At 42.6% G+C, this 15,041-nt stretch overlaps 1 protein-coding gene across 1 annotated transcript in view; it reads right to left on the bottom strand.

The window, feature by feature from the left end:
- syt1a (synaptotagmin Ia) overlaps window positions 1–15,041 on the bottom strand; it is a 167,492-nt gene that overhangs the window by 87,087 nt on the left and 65,364 nt on the right. Inside the window, exon 3 of the mRNA XM_044020704.1 lies at window positions 14,805–14,863. The gene's annotated coding sequence lies outside the window, so the exon portion shown is untranslated. The remainder of the gene's footprint in view (window positions 1–14,804; window positions 14,864–15,041) is intronic.

The raw sequence follows: 15,041 nt of genomic DNA, 5'->3' as shown, positions 1-15,041 counted from the left end.
AAACAGCTTTAAAATGTACATATCTCTGTAGCGCAAAGATTGAACTTAAATCCAAAACTGTTTTTGACAAAAGAAAACACGCTGCTACAAACGAGCAAACATTTTGATAACGTAGCTTTTTGCTTACGACGGTAAAGATGACAAGGTCAAAGTCAAGGTCAAGGGCATTTATATAGCATATAAGAAAACAAGCACTGTGCTGTGTAAACCAGTGTTAATGTGTATCTAGTAGTGTTTGCTAATCCAAGTATAAATCTGTGTTATGATTAAAAATGAGCATCTACTACATCAGCTGCTGCATTAAAATTTTGCCATTGGCCTTGTCTCCAGAACGTCGCTAAAAAGCTGCAACTTGGTGTCACATTTCGCAACTAGGCCCCGCCCCTCAGGAGCTCTCAGGCCACTTCTTGGGACTTTTAAGTATCCCCGTACCCCGCCCCATCAGGTAATGGGGCGGGGTTACCTTCAGAAGAGAAGTTAGTTTTGCTAAAAGAAACAAGAAGTGCAATAATTGAAGCAAGATGACACGGGTGAACCTGTATTGTTTGGGTGAGTGAAAATATTTTCCTGGACAAGGAAACGCGTCCTTTCAAGACATTCATACACAAAAGGGACGTGATTATTACTAACTTGAAAGTAAAAGTGGGAGCTCAATAAATTGTGTTGACGGAGTCTAGGTCTGTGAATTTTAACTGTGCAGCAGTGAATCGTTATTGTCAAAATCAATAACCGGCTTGGGACCTGACAACTGTGCGCTTGCTCGATTTAATTTGCCTCAGAAATATTCACGTTAACTTCTCTTCACTTTTAAATTAAATTTCTCCCAATGGCGTCATAACTTTTTAATAACTTTAGGTCTGTGATTTCAGGCAGAGAATATATCAATACATAAGTGTATGAATATAACAAAGAGGTTGCAACAGAGCAGGCAGAATAATCCTAACTACCATCTAGGGCCTTACAAACTAACTAATTTATCACTGCTTTTTTAAACACTTCACAGGAAAAAACATAAAAAAGTGCCTGTTTTTAAGGCAGATTTGTGAGTTCTTCCGGTCCTTGATGTTTGTCCTCTGCGTCTCTCCAGACAAACTGCACTTTCCTTTCTGGGTCACTTTGTTGTCCAATCAACGCTCTCCACAGGAAATCCTTGAATTTACCTTCAAAGTGTTTGTTGCCGTTTGTTTAGTCTGCGGATTAATGACGAGGCGCGCGGACACTTGAGCTCGCTCGACTGCGAGCGCCGAGAGAAAAGGAAGTCTGCAAACAACGGCAAACTGTAATTAAGGGTCCGCGCAAATTCAAGAGTAAATGCCAATTTAGAGTCACAAGATTTTATAACGTTTACATCAGATTCATTTCATTTTGAAATATTTTATACGCCATATAATATTCAACGTGGAGCCAATCTTGAACCACCTTTCACAAGTGTTAAGTGTCCCACATTTAAATGGGTGGCACCACTTTTACTCCCAATTATGTACCACCCCATTGGTGGTCGAGCATCTACCAGCGTTTCGAGAGGGTGATACCAAATAATCAAAATCACAAACTTGCTTACTTGTCCCATTCAGACTCTGCCGTCACTCTATTTCATCGCGATATTCTCCTACTAGGTCCCTGCAGAATGTCGTACAAAAGTCTGGTACGGTACTGTACGAATTTGATGCCATTTCCATTCGGAACAGTACTAAAATAACCAGCCCCAACGGGTTCCATTTTCCGGTACCCTTCCCTTGGGGTACCAGAGTAATGGTAACAGTACAGTATGGGTGGAATTAGACCAGGAGTCACCAACCCATCAATCTTTTGGGACTTTCCATCCCAATTTGAACAGGAAAAATAAATGCACAATCACCGTATGCCTGACTAATGTTTGCAAACGTTAATGTTCCTGGAACTATTTTGGTTCTTAGGTACTGTAGAGCTTGCCGTTGTTCAGGGGTGAGGTCGGGAATCTTGGGCTCAAGATCTTGGGTGACCGCTGAGCTGGACTCACGACAGTCGGGCCTATTGGGCGACAGAAACGCGTCCGGCGTTTCTTCAACGACCGCAGTCTATTCTCAAACAAAGCTTGACGTCTTGTAGAGACGAGCTTCTGGACGTCCTCTGTTGTCGTCCGTTGTGTCGCGCTTAAAGTCGTCGTCTGCGCACCCCGAAACGCCCCGTCTACAAACGAAAGGAACTGTTTTCAGTTGAAACCCAAGCCTGACCGTGTTACCATGATTGAAACACTTTAACTTGCTCATTATTTTGAATTTCTTGCTGAGTATGAGCAAGCTACGAGCTGCAAGTTAGCTGCAAGCTAGTTAGTATAGCCTAAGGCTTTAGTAGTGGATTAGTAATAACTAAATACTGACTTATTAGTGTAACCCCACCCAGATTCTTTTCAGTCTATGAATAGACCCAGCTTGTAAATAAGTCACATGGGCCACACTACAACGGTGCTGTTGACACAAGCACACGGAGACGTACGTACACCGTAGAGAAAAGACTGAGGAAAAGCAAACAAGGAAACAGTGTTAATGATTAACAGCTAACAGCCTGGACACTGCACAGCGTGTACATAAGCTTCACTCACCCCGTGTGTGTTTATGTGTGTGCACGGATCAATGCGATGTGGGCCGGCACACATTTGTGGTGCAGTGCAGTGTCACGGTTTCGACCCTAATGAGCGAGAGGCAAGAGGCGCATCCTTGTTGAGCCCTTTCTACGGGAGCGAATATGAGTCGTTTGTCCGGACACCGTCGCGTCCCGGCGTGACGGGAGGCCGTGTCCGGTCACAGCTGGAGGCCGGAAAATTGCTCACCTCTAAGCTTATCTCACATACACAAACATCTACGGGCTGGAGCGTAATGGTTCAACCCAAAAACCATTTCTCTGAGCGGTCCACATGTTTCTTTGAGTTGCTTTGCTGTGAGATTATCGTCCTCTGTGGACGTCTGTGAGGTTGCATGTGCAAAACTGTGCTGCTGATGAAACTCGACTGAAGGTGGGAGAAAAAAAAACTATTTCTGCTGTGTAGAATTGTGGCTCTTGCGTCACACTGTTAGAGCATCTGCTGTGAATGTGTGATAGAAACAGAGGTCACTGCATGAGTTTGCAGACGCGGTAACAAAAAAAGAGAGAAAAAAGGATAATAATATTCAAAATTATAGGCAAATAATGCATGTTCTGAACGAGAGTACTGTTTATTTATGACTAAATCCACTGAAATGTGCAAGAGACAAATGTCTGAAAGAGGAAAACAACAGTTGGAAGTTGCTGACTCAGAATTCCCATCTGATTATTCAGCTAAACAACAGTTTCAGCCTCTTTTGTTTTTTGTTTTTGTCCAAGTTACGTGGCATGAGAATTTGTTGATGACTTACGAGGAAAAAGAGACAAACAAAAACAATAATGTATTCACAAGACCAAAAATGTTTTCACGGTCGATTTGAACCTTTTACCACCAGAAATGAGATGACAGGATGAGACTGAGGAGATGAGAGGATGAGACTGAAGGAGACGTGCGGATGAGAAATGCGGCAGTCACAACATTAAGCTTAATGGTTGGTTGTGAAAATAATTCACAACCAAAAAGTACAGGGACAAATAATAAAGAAAAAATCTAACCAGTGGCTCTCAGAGCTGTAGAGAGCAGAGATATCAGGCCGTAATTGACTTAAGTAGACTTGTATTTAGTTCAATAATACCTTACTCTGAAAATGCACATAATGACTAAAAAGCCTATTTAAACCAGCGTTATCAAAACCTCGTGGGGTTCAACAGCATCTACTGAACAAAACAAACACAAGGTCCACACTTTGACTTTCATCCTCTTCATTTGGAGAAGAATAGAGGGACATTATGAGGAATCTGAATGAAAGAGGGGGGAAATAAATTGGAAGAGGAGAGTGAGGGAGATCACCTGGGTCAAAGAGGATTGAAAAGGACAAAAATGGCCTTTGGAAGTAAAAGAGGTGACGGAATAGGAAGAGACGGACGGACAAAGAGGACAATATCTCAAATGTCAGGAGCATCTGAATGGTCACCTCGGACACGACGTGTCACTGCTCTTATTCAGCCACGGTGAAGAGACGAAGGAGCTTTTATTATCTTCATTACATTCAGACAAAACTGTGAAGTTCTCTTTTCTCCTTTCATAAAGAATGAAATTCAGCTTTAACACTTGGAAGACTGAAATTCAAATTCAGTTCTAACCTTCGAACAATAAGCTCATGTTGCTCAATATCTGTGAAGTAATGAGTGTGTCTTTATAGTCATGTGAGAGGATGAGACTGAGGAGATGACAGGATGAGACTGAGGAGATCACAGGATGAGACGAGGAGGTGACAGAGAGAGAATGAGACTGAGGAGGAGACAGGATGATACTGAGGGAAATTAGAGGATGAGACTGAGGAGATGACAGGATGAGACTGAGGAGGTGAGAGGATGAGACTGAGGAGGTGAGAGGATGAGACTGAGGAGGCAGATGAGACTGAGGAGGTGAGGGATGAGACTGAGGGAATTAGAGGATGAGACTGAGAGGTGAGAGAGGATGAGACTGAGGAGGTGAGAGGATGAGACTGAGGTGGTGACCGATGAGACTGAGGGGTGATAGGATGATACTGAGGAAATTAGAGGATGAGACTGAGGAGATGAGAGGATGAGACTGAGGGAGGAGGATGAGACTGAGGGAATTAGAGGATAAGACTGAGGAGGTAACAGGATGAGACTGAGGGGGTGACAGGATGATACTGAGGAAATTAGAGGATGAGACTGAGGAGGTGAGAGGATGAGACTGAGGAGGTGACAGGATGATACTGAGGAAATTAGAGGATGAGACTGAGGGAGGTGGGGAGAGGATGAGACTGAGGAGGTGACAGGATGATACTGAGGGAATTAGAGGATGAGACTGAGGAGGTGAGGAATGAGACTGGAGGAGGTGACAGGATGAGACTGAGGAGGTGACAGGATGATACTGAGGAGGTGACAGGATGATACTGAGGAAACTAGAGGATGAGACTGAGGAGGTGAGAGGATGAGACTGAGGAGGTGACAGGATGAGACTGAGGAGGTGACAGGATGATACTGAGGGAGGTGACAGGATGATACTGAGGAAATTAGAGGATGAGACTGAGGAGGTGAGAGGATGAGACTGAGGAGATGAGAGGATGATACTGAGGGAATTAGAGGATGAGACTGAGGAGATGAGAGGATGAGGACATTAGAGTACCCTGTCCAGGCTACATGGTTTCAGTAACATGGAAACCATGGACAAACCCATATTGTCAGCTGAATATACTGTAACACTTCTGGGGCCCACGTGGACCTGCTGGCTGGGGATAAACAAGGTGAAAGCTAATATCCATTTATGTGTGGTAATGTGAAACTTAACATTTCTAAAGTCTGTCACTACCAACAGCAACCCTGCAATAAACGTCAACATTGTTGACGCCGTTGTCAAATCACATTTGCAGTGGGGAAACACTTACTGTATGTCATTTGATTAGTGAAAGACTCTGTCAAACACTGGCTTATATTAAGCACCAACAATAACGCGCGACTGGTCTGCACATGGAAACGGCGTCAGAGTCAAGGTTAAAGCTGGGATAGGCAACTCATTTTGTCACTATTGATCAACGATTTTCAACTAACCTTTAAACTTCATGAATACCAATGAAGATGAGCCTGTTCTCTTCTTACAACCTTGGATAGACAACTTTGACCGATAGAGCTTCAGTAGCTCACGTCACACGACCAAAGTAGCGCCCTCTGGTGGGAAACTACACTGTCCACCTATTGTATATAAACTATCATTTGGTAAATCACCGATACAGACTAGATTTACCAAGAGCTAGAAATGTTAGCACACTAATTATTTACCTTACACTGCCAGTTCCTGATGCTAATGTCATGCTACGTTACGCTGACCTGACACATTACCCTTCCACGGACAACAATGCTACGTGTCTTTAGCCAGTAAAGCTCGCGTCCATGCCTTTCCCTCCAGACTCTTGGAAACCTTCAGTGACTCTCTGGAGTAAGATGAAGTTAATCAGGAGGGATGCTGGAATAATGTCCTCTCCGGCTGTCTCCAAACTCATGAAAAGGATCAGATTTAGTCAAGCTGTTGAACTTTGCCATATATCAGTGGATCCCCATGGATTTAAAGTGTGCAGTGAACTCAGACAGCTTGGTAACGCACGTTCTTGCTGCAGCAACACAAACGGAGTCACATGACGCCCAGAGCTCTAAACCCCATCTCTTTGTGAAAATTACACTCATTGGCTAAATATCACTCTTTTTTTTTTTAATCATGATTGCATTCATGTTGTATTGCTTCGGACCCGCCCACAGAGTCCAGTGCTAATTCTCTCCGAGACCGAGACGTGTACTTCCAAATGGAGGGAAGCAGCCCTAATTACAGCTGATGCTCCCATTTAATCCCCCTCTCTCTCTCTTTCTCTCTCCACCGCAGGCAGGAAGCTGCCACGAATCACTTACAGCTTTATCAGCGGATAAGTGGCTGTTCAAATATGGAGCTATTCAGAGAGGAACTCTTTTCAATACATACAGGTGCTGCTTTCACCACCAGCCGGCCTCTCTGCATCACATACGCGCTGCTCGTACTGTACAGTACACAAACTCCCACCCACACGTGTTCACACACACACACACACACGGCTACACAGTGAACACCTGCTCGGGTCACAAACACTTGCCAAAGCCACTGATGTCACACAGATGTTCGTCTGGCGTCTGAGGTTACAGGAGGAGCAGGAGACGCCCGAGGATCTGGATGTTCTTTCCATTTTTATCTCCACTGGGTTTTTACATGACCATGAGTAAAGTGTGGATTCATATGAAATACAAACACTGCAAACCGCTCACGTTTTTAACATCTAAGTTTTTAAGGAGATTTTGTGTCCGTGTGACTGTAAATTATATTTTCAGTTTCAGGACAGTCAGTCATCATCAGTCATCATCTAACCGCTTTATCCTCCACCAGAGGGTCGCGGGGGGTGCTGTGCCAATCTCAGCTACATCGGGCGATAGGCGGGGTACACCCTGGACAGTTCGCCAGTCCATCGCAGGGCCACACACACAGCTAGAGACAAACAACCATTCACTCTCACACACTCACTCCTACGGTCAATTTAGAGTGTCCAATTTACCTAATCCCCACATTGCATGTTTTGGACTGTGGGAGGAAGCCAGAGAACCCGGAGAGAACCCACGCACACACGGGGAGAACATGCAAACTCCATGCAGAAAGGCCCTTGTTCCAACCGGGGCTCGAACCCAGGTCTTCTCGCTGCAAGGCGAGAGTGCTAACCACAAAACCACCGTGTGGCCCAGTTTCAGGACAGTGTCTTGCATTAAAGGTGATGCTATAGACTCTGAAATCTGGGCTGTTGGAGCAAGTAAAACTAACAGAAAGAGGCAAAACAAGCATTGAAACATACACAGTGAACATGTTAGCTGCTATAAACACATGCAACTTTGTCCAGAAACTTCGCAAAGGACTATTTTTCTTTATTTTTTATGACTCTTATCTCAATATTCTGTCTCCCTTTGGCTAAGTTTTTGTCGAAAACCAAGTGTTGCAGCTTCGTCTTCCATACTGTTCAACATCTAGTCACCTAACTTTGTCTGTCGGCTGTTATTGTATTGTGAAAACGGACATGAAAACCCCACACAGAAAGGCCTTAGGTCAAAAACTGTTGACCTTCTTGCTGTGAGGCAAAAATTCTAGCCACCGTAGCTCTGTGTGGCCCCCAGGTGATGCAGCCGATCCACAATATCGGACAGCGTTGCCCCCTTCTGTCATGCGCATCCGGAGGGTCAAGGTCTGATATCTTTTACAGAAGCCTAGTGAACGCGAGCGCATTGACGTTAAAGGAACAAAATAAGTAACACAGGGTTGCCAAGGGGCCATGAAATCCTTGAAAGTCTTTGAAAACCACCCTAAAGAGATATGGGTGAATGAAAGCGCTTGGATTTAAGTTGATATTTAGGTAAATGTCTCCCTTGCTTGTTACGACGCACATTTGGCTCTTGGATTTGAGGGGAATTGGTCCTGGAAAGCCCTTGAAAAGTACTTGAATATGGTGTCAACGAAGGGTGTGGGAACCCCGGCTACAGTTTGATCCCACGTCGCTGTTTATACTTAAAGGTAAACACAGCGGCAGAAGATCTGAGGGTTCTCTTGACTCCTCCTCTATTTTTCGCAGGAAGTCTGATTAGCACGCTCAGTCACCTTCGCCTTCCTCTCCATCTCGTCTCGCCACAGTCACCAGTCACCGCCGCGCGCGCAGGTCACAGCCTGTTCATCCCAGCAGTGATAATTATGACAGTCATACGGAGAGATGAGTGGCCCCTTTCTGACCCGACGGTCCCCTTGACTCAAACACGTGTGTGTGAAGAGAGCAACGTGAGAGGAATTCACTGGGACTCATGACTGGGGCTCTGTGGACTCAGAGACGCACGCGGTACAGTACGGAGAGTCCACAGAAGTGTGTCTTTTGTTGTGTTTTTTTCTGAAGCAGGACTGAAGAGTCAGCACGCCCCGGGTCGAGTCTGTGTTGGGGACTCAGGAGGAGGATTAGTGTGGATTTAGAGAGCAGTAATTACCCTCGTCCATGGAGGGGCCGGTAATTAAATCACCTTAGCAACCCAAGTTACTGCCCGCCCAGCCACCCCCCACACACACACACACACACACACACAGCCACCAAGGTCAATGAGAGTCAACCATGTGAATATTTGTCATTATAGCAAACAGCCCGACTCAATGAACAAACTCATTATTGTTTTTTACGTTTTAAAGTGACTTTCTTCTCGTGGTCCTATGTTCAACATATGTGATGTCTTATTTATTTATATGGCGCTTTTCTAGTTTTGATAACCACCCAAAGCTGCTTTTTTTTTTGCCATTTACCCATTCAAACACTAGGACACAAAACCATACCCTGCATGGCATCCACAAATTTCACTAGAAAACAGTGTTAGAGTAGTGTTAATTGTGCAGAAGCAACTAAATGGACCATTTTTATTGTATTTTTGTTCATAAGGATAATGATGAGTCAAGCAAACTTTACAAAACTTGGTGTGTTTATATAGTTGGTTAAAATGGAAAAATATTGTACATTCTTATAGCCTCTGTATAAACAATTTAACATAGTAATGCAAAAAAACAGTCTAAATGCTCTGTGTTCTAAGGGTTAAAGTGTAAAATAGTAACTAAACCTCTCCTCTGTAGTTGCTCAGTTACAGTCGTTCCCAACAAGAAACAACAACAGCGAAAGGTAAGAATGAGGATTTGCTTAAGTAGACCCATGACGAAGTGAAAGGGGTTAACGGACCAAAACTAGATTTAACCAAAACAAGACTAAGACTCAGTCTCTGTCTACAGATTTCTACACATAAAGCAAAATTCCTATTTCTTCTATCAAGGACAGTTGTGACTCAGGGAGTGGATTAGCGGTCGAGCGAGACTGAGAGCCGAGGTTAAAGATCAGTGGATTTGCAGAGAGTGAGAGAGAGAGAAGAAAAGTCACAAATCTACGACTGAACAGCTCAAATTTACATACAGGAACATGTATGTTCACGACAAATGAAATCCACACGAAATAGTGAGTCAACGACTTCTCTTTTCATCCAACAAAACATTCTGAAATGTAAAGACGTAGATAGATGGGTGGATTAAAACTCCTGTACAAAGCTAAAACTTACTTATGTTTTTATTTGAAAAAAGCAAAGTCAGAAGTTCAGGGTTTGTGTAACAAAAAAATAAGCTATTTCTAAATTCTGAAAGTGTTTTTTTTTTTCTTCTTCCCAAATGCTGCTTCTTATTAATTTATTCTACAAACCCATAAGCTGCAACAGCATGAAAACATCCCAGAATCACATACTGTACTGTACAAGACACACACTCCGACTCCCACACACAGACCATGATTCTACAGCACAGTCCGTCTGCCATGACCGGACATAAATTGACTTGAATATTAATATTTATAGGTATATTTTTATCCTTGTACCTAGTTTTAGTGACGTTTTAGTACGATATCGTTGTGTATAATGACAAAAAAAGACAAATCTGACTGATATGATTACACAAATTGATTGAAATGAGTTGGATGAAGGCAAATATAAGCAAACCATATCAAAGCACGAAACAAAAAAGATTACGCAAATAAAACTGCAAAACCTGCATGCTTGAATTATGGCTAAAATAGCTAATTTAGGTAATTTAGCTAAAAAAAAGTGTCGTAACGTTGAGATTTTGTACAAGTTCAAGTAACTCGAAGAGGAAAAAAGACGGTCCCTTACTTTTTAAAGTTTAAAACACAACTATTTCCATGTAGAATTTTTGGCTCATTTTGAGGGAAATATCCATTAATATAATGTAATAAAGATGAAGTTTGTATCTTATGAAATACATTCTATATATTATAATATTACGGTAATAATAATGATAATACATATTTTACAGTTAAATGTACACGTTTATCCTCACATTCATTTTATGATAGAAATCTTATCCACACAAATCAAAAATGATCAAAATATGACTACTAAACTATTACTATTTGAACTAAACTATTAGACGAGTATATGACTTAGCATTATGGCGTTTTATTGCAGCATTTTCCGGTGTCACTTTTAATACCCGCACATGAAAAACGTCTTTTAAAGAGACATCGAGACAAATTACCGCTGACAAAAAAGGCACTTAGGTGGATGTACAGCGGCAGATTACAGACGGGTGATTCCTTTTACAGTACAGTACACGGCTGCACAACCGTTCATTAGGCTGAATTGACTCTGTCAGGTCTGTCGAGCACCTGTGTGTGTGTGTGTGTGTGTGGGAGAGGGGAGTAAAGCAGCTTTGTGTCTGGGGACTTCTGAGAGTGATTGATGTCGTTATTGAACATCAGGTGGGAAAAAAAAAAAACCCAAAAACAACAACAACAAAAAACAGGAAGTTGCCTTTTGTTTTCGGCCTTTTCTTCAATTTCCCCCCCTTTCCTTTCCTTTTCTTTTCTTTGGAAGCAAAGGAAACCCGGGGAGGTTTTTGAAGCTCTGCACAAGCCAATCGATCAATAGACAAAACACAGAACAGGTGCCGTTACTTTCCACTGCAGCAGCACCTGACAGCGGTGATGCTATCACCATGGCAGAATTAGGCTAAATAATTACAACACAGGAGATCGTAATCTGAGCCGTGAGACACAGATTATACACTGACGCGTGACAGTCGCGTAGGCTGTGGGAAGTCACAAGACCTGACAAGAAAACCCACCCACACAACCCCCCTTCCCAATCCCAGAAGTCTCCTTGACAGTGACCTTCACGGTCGTCCATCACCACACTGCCGTCATGTGACGAAAGCTCTCAGTGGTGTGTGTAAAGAGGATTATTCCAGGGGCGCAGCACTGAAAGGAGGCCCCACAGACGGCATGTTATTACATCATTTATTTATAATCGTGAGGCTCTATTGTTTTGGTGGATTATATCAATATTCTTCAGACAAAGATTTTCAAACATAAAAAAGACCAAATTTCGCCTGTGAGTCCAGTACGACGTCAATCTCCTTCTGCTGCAATAGTCCTGACGGTGGCGCTACACAGAACCATCAAAATCCACCTATAAACTGTCCAACAGTTCACTTGACAGACTAACTTAAAGCACCAGAGCGTAAAGTGTCGACTTTGACGTTGTTCAGATATAAAAACGCAATAGACGGCGCTAGAAATCGCTAACGGAGCGATATCGGGACTGATAAATATACGTTTTCCCTACAACCAAATGCGGACGTCATTTACTGATAACTTGACACAACTGTTATATATCTGCTCCTGGTCTCTATCTTCTATCTACCTCTGCTCTGGCCCCCATTTTCCCTTTCACCTCAACCTGTCTAGGCAGATTGCCGCACATCTTTGAGTGTAGTGCCTGCTCACTGTGTGAACTGTTGGGGTTTCCTCTATATATCTATAATGTTGTCTATGTACAGAGCTTTGCCATAATGTACGTTGTGATTTGGCGCTATACAAATAAAACTGAACTGAATTGATCAGTGAATTAAGTCTCTTCTGCAGTGAAATTATTATATTTATATTTCATGCTCATGACTCAACAGATGTAGATGTACATAAATGACTTATAAATAAATCAAAAATAATAACAGTTTTTGAGGATGCAAGCATAGAAATTAAGGAGGTAGCAGCGTATCCAACTAAGTTTATATAAAAAAACAACTACGAATCCTTGAAAATTGGAACAAAATAAATATTCTGTGTTTGTAAAAATGTCCCTATCGTGGCTGATTTGGTGTTTAAAAAATTTGAGCTGGCTCCGTGTTATCCTCTCCAACATCAAATTAGTCAAATTGGGGATGTAAAAATGAAATGACGCCTCCAATCACGCCAAAAGAAAATAAAAATCAAGGTAAAAATCACAATCAACTGGCACAAAGTCTTCGACGACACAGTTCCGTCTTGATTAATAAACAAAAAACTGTGATCATTTGCATTGGAATTGTCTCAAAAAACTGTACAAAGGCGTGTGATTAGTAAAAAGGAAGCTTGTAGTGGAGGAAGACAAAGAGGCGTAAAAAGCTGACAAACACGAGCTGAACGTGGAATAAACCACGCGCACAGAGGCATTGACCCCTAATGGCCGCCGGTGAATTGCATTGTTCCGGCAAAAGAAAATAGAGACCCGAGTAGTAAGTGGAGAAACAGTCTCTCCGAGTTCACTCCTCACTTTTTCTCCTCCCGTCTCTCGGCGGCGGACGGCGCTACTGCCACTTTGGATATGTCACCGACAATAAGGATGAAAGATTGGACGACCGCTCTCGTCTTCCACCGCCGCCGCGCGCCTGGAGGAGGCCCGAGCGAAATGGGGATTTAACAAGGCCAGAATCACTGGTAAATGGCCAGAGTGAACCCTGCCTGAACCAGCTCTGGCTCCTCAATGCAGACTTTAGCGTGTGAAGTGTGACAAGTGAAGAGGACGGCGTCTTCTGACGCGGGCGCGGCGAGGATCGTTGCCGTTTAAATTGGTGATCGGATTCAAACCTCTGCCTCTGCTGCGATAACAAAGCAACTGTTGACGCTTACGATGATTAAAAGGATGAGTTCCGCTGATGAAATGTGCTTTACACAAAAAAGAGACATTTTCTTTTACACTGTAAAAAATACTGTCTTAAACTTGCTAATCGTGTTTAACTTCAACTTAAAAACTTACTTTTCTTCTAATTTGTTTGTAAATTGTAAAAAGTGTGAATTTCTCCATCAGGAGATTTTATTCTCTGCTTCCAGACCAGAGACAGTAAAAGAAAATAGCTTCTACTATATTTACTATATTTAATCCTCTGCAACGTTCACACTGTGAATATTAAGGTCATGCGCTATAAATTCTGTTTACTCACTGTCTATTCTGAATACACAATTCTATTTTTTTCTATATCTTGTATATTCCTAGATATTAAAGTGCATGTTTACTATTTGTTACCTTTATTTTTGACAGCTTTTGCTCGTGTAACACTATAAATTCCCCAACAGTGGCACATTTATCTCATCTTAGAAAACCAAATAAACCAATAAATAACAGAAAACTTCACAGTGTAGGAAAACTTTAGAACTAGAAGTTTTCCTCCAGACTCAAGAGATGAAAAACTGTGACCTTGACCTTTGGCTACTCACTCCTAATTGAGTACAAGTGAAGATTTGAGCTTTAATTTGGAAGGATTATTTTAAGATGAAAGGTTTTTGAAAGACAGTGCACCAAATCACACTCTCTCTAGCCTGGAAAATAAATCCCACAGAGAAGCCACTTTAACCATTTTATAACTTCAGTGTTTCCAAAATCCCTGGATCTGATTTACTTAAGCAACTCAAACTTCTCAGACGTGGCGGCAGCAGACCCGCAGCTCCCCCGTGAGCCTTAAAATACATATTTTCTCCATGGACTTTAGTGTGGGGGGGGGAGAGAGAAAGAGCTCTGTTACCCACTGACGTCGAAAAGGCCGTCAACCCAAAAGCAAGACAAAATGTTCCAGCCTTCGCGAGACATGAAAACACTTTACTGTTACAAATCACACACTTTAACACATTCAAATATTAATATTCATGTCGACACCGAAGAACGAAGTCGCTTCCCCCCCCCGCAATCAATCAATAAGGAATTATTCAACCCGTACGCAGTGGACTCGCGCGCCCACGGACGGCAACGCGTTGCGAAAGAACGGTGACAGCTCGCCGCTTTTCAGAGCCGGGGTAAATCTGTAAATCTGCCCTCCGCGCGACACCGTCCTTGAAGATTAAAAGGAGTCTTGTTAATAAATTTCTATTCCTGTTTTTACAGCCTCTATGTGTTTTTATGAGTTTACAGTGCCCAACCAAATTAAAAAGCTTTCATTAAAAGGGTTCATACACAGTAATTCCACTCATGACTGGATTTTTTTTTTTTTTTTATCCGGGTACAAAAAGGTCAGGTCCAAAAACAATCAATCGTAGCATCAGAGGAGCAGAGTATTCCGATGAAAACATAAAAGCTGCCGCTTTAATAATCACTCTGTGGTTCATCCAATGAGATGCAGGGTGGCGCGACGGCCGCTCCAAAGCTCAGAAGACAATGATGAATACATTTCACGGTTCATTACATTTACGCAGCGTTTGCCGGCTAAACCCACAGTTCATGTGCAACAAACAGCGATAAAATAGGTTTAGAAACGCGGGGCAGAAACAACAAGACGATAAACGATAGGAATATGATAAATGAGACTGGTGAATGGAACAGAGACTCACCTTTGTGTCGACGATGTCACCTTCAGTGACTCTTTACCTCCTCCAGTGGACACTCAGGTCTGAAGGAAAAGAAACAGAAAGACCAGATGTCAATTCCCAACGTTTAGCTGTAAAGACACACAACAGAAGGTTCCACAGACGAGGACATTAACAAAATATGACTTCTTTTTTGGTCTAAGTTGATGAAGGGAGAGTATTGACGGTCGACTGAGTTGCTCCAAATGTCCAGTTGGACAT

This window comes from Solea senegalensis, linkage group LG3 (genome assembly GCF_019176455.1).
Source record: "Solea senegalensis isolate Sse05_10M linkage group LG3, IFAPA_SoseM_1, whole genome shotgun sequence".
Classification (NCBI taxonomy): Eukaryota; Metazoa; Chordata; class Actinopteri; order Pleuronectiformes; family Soleidae; genus Solea; species Solea senegalensis.
This window is presented reverse-complemented; position numbering and strand designations above follow the sequence as displayed.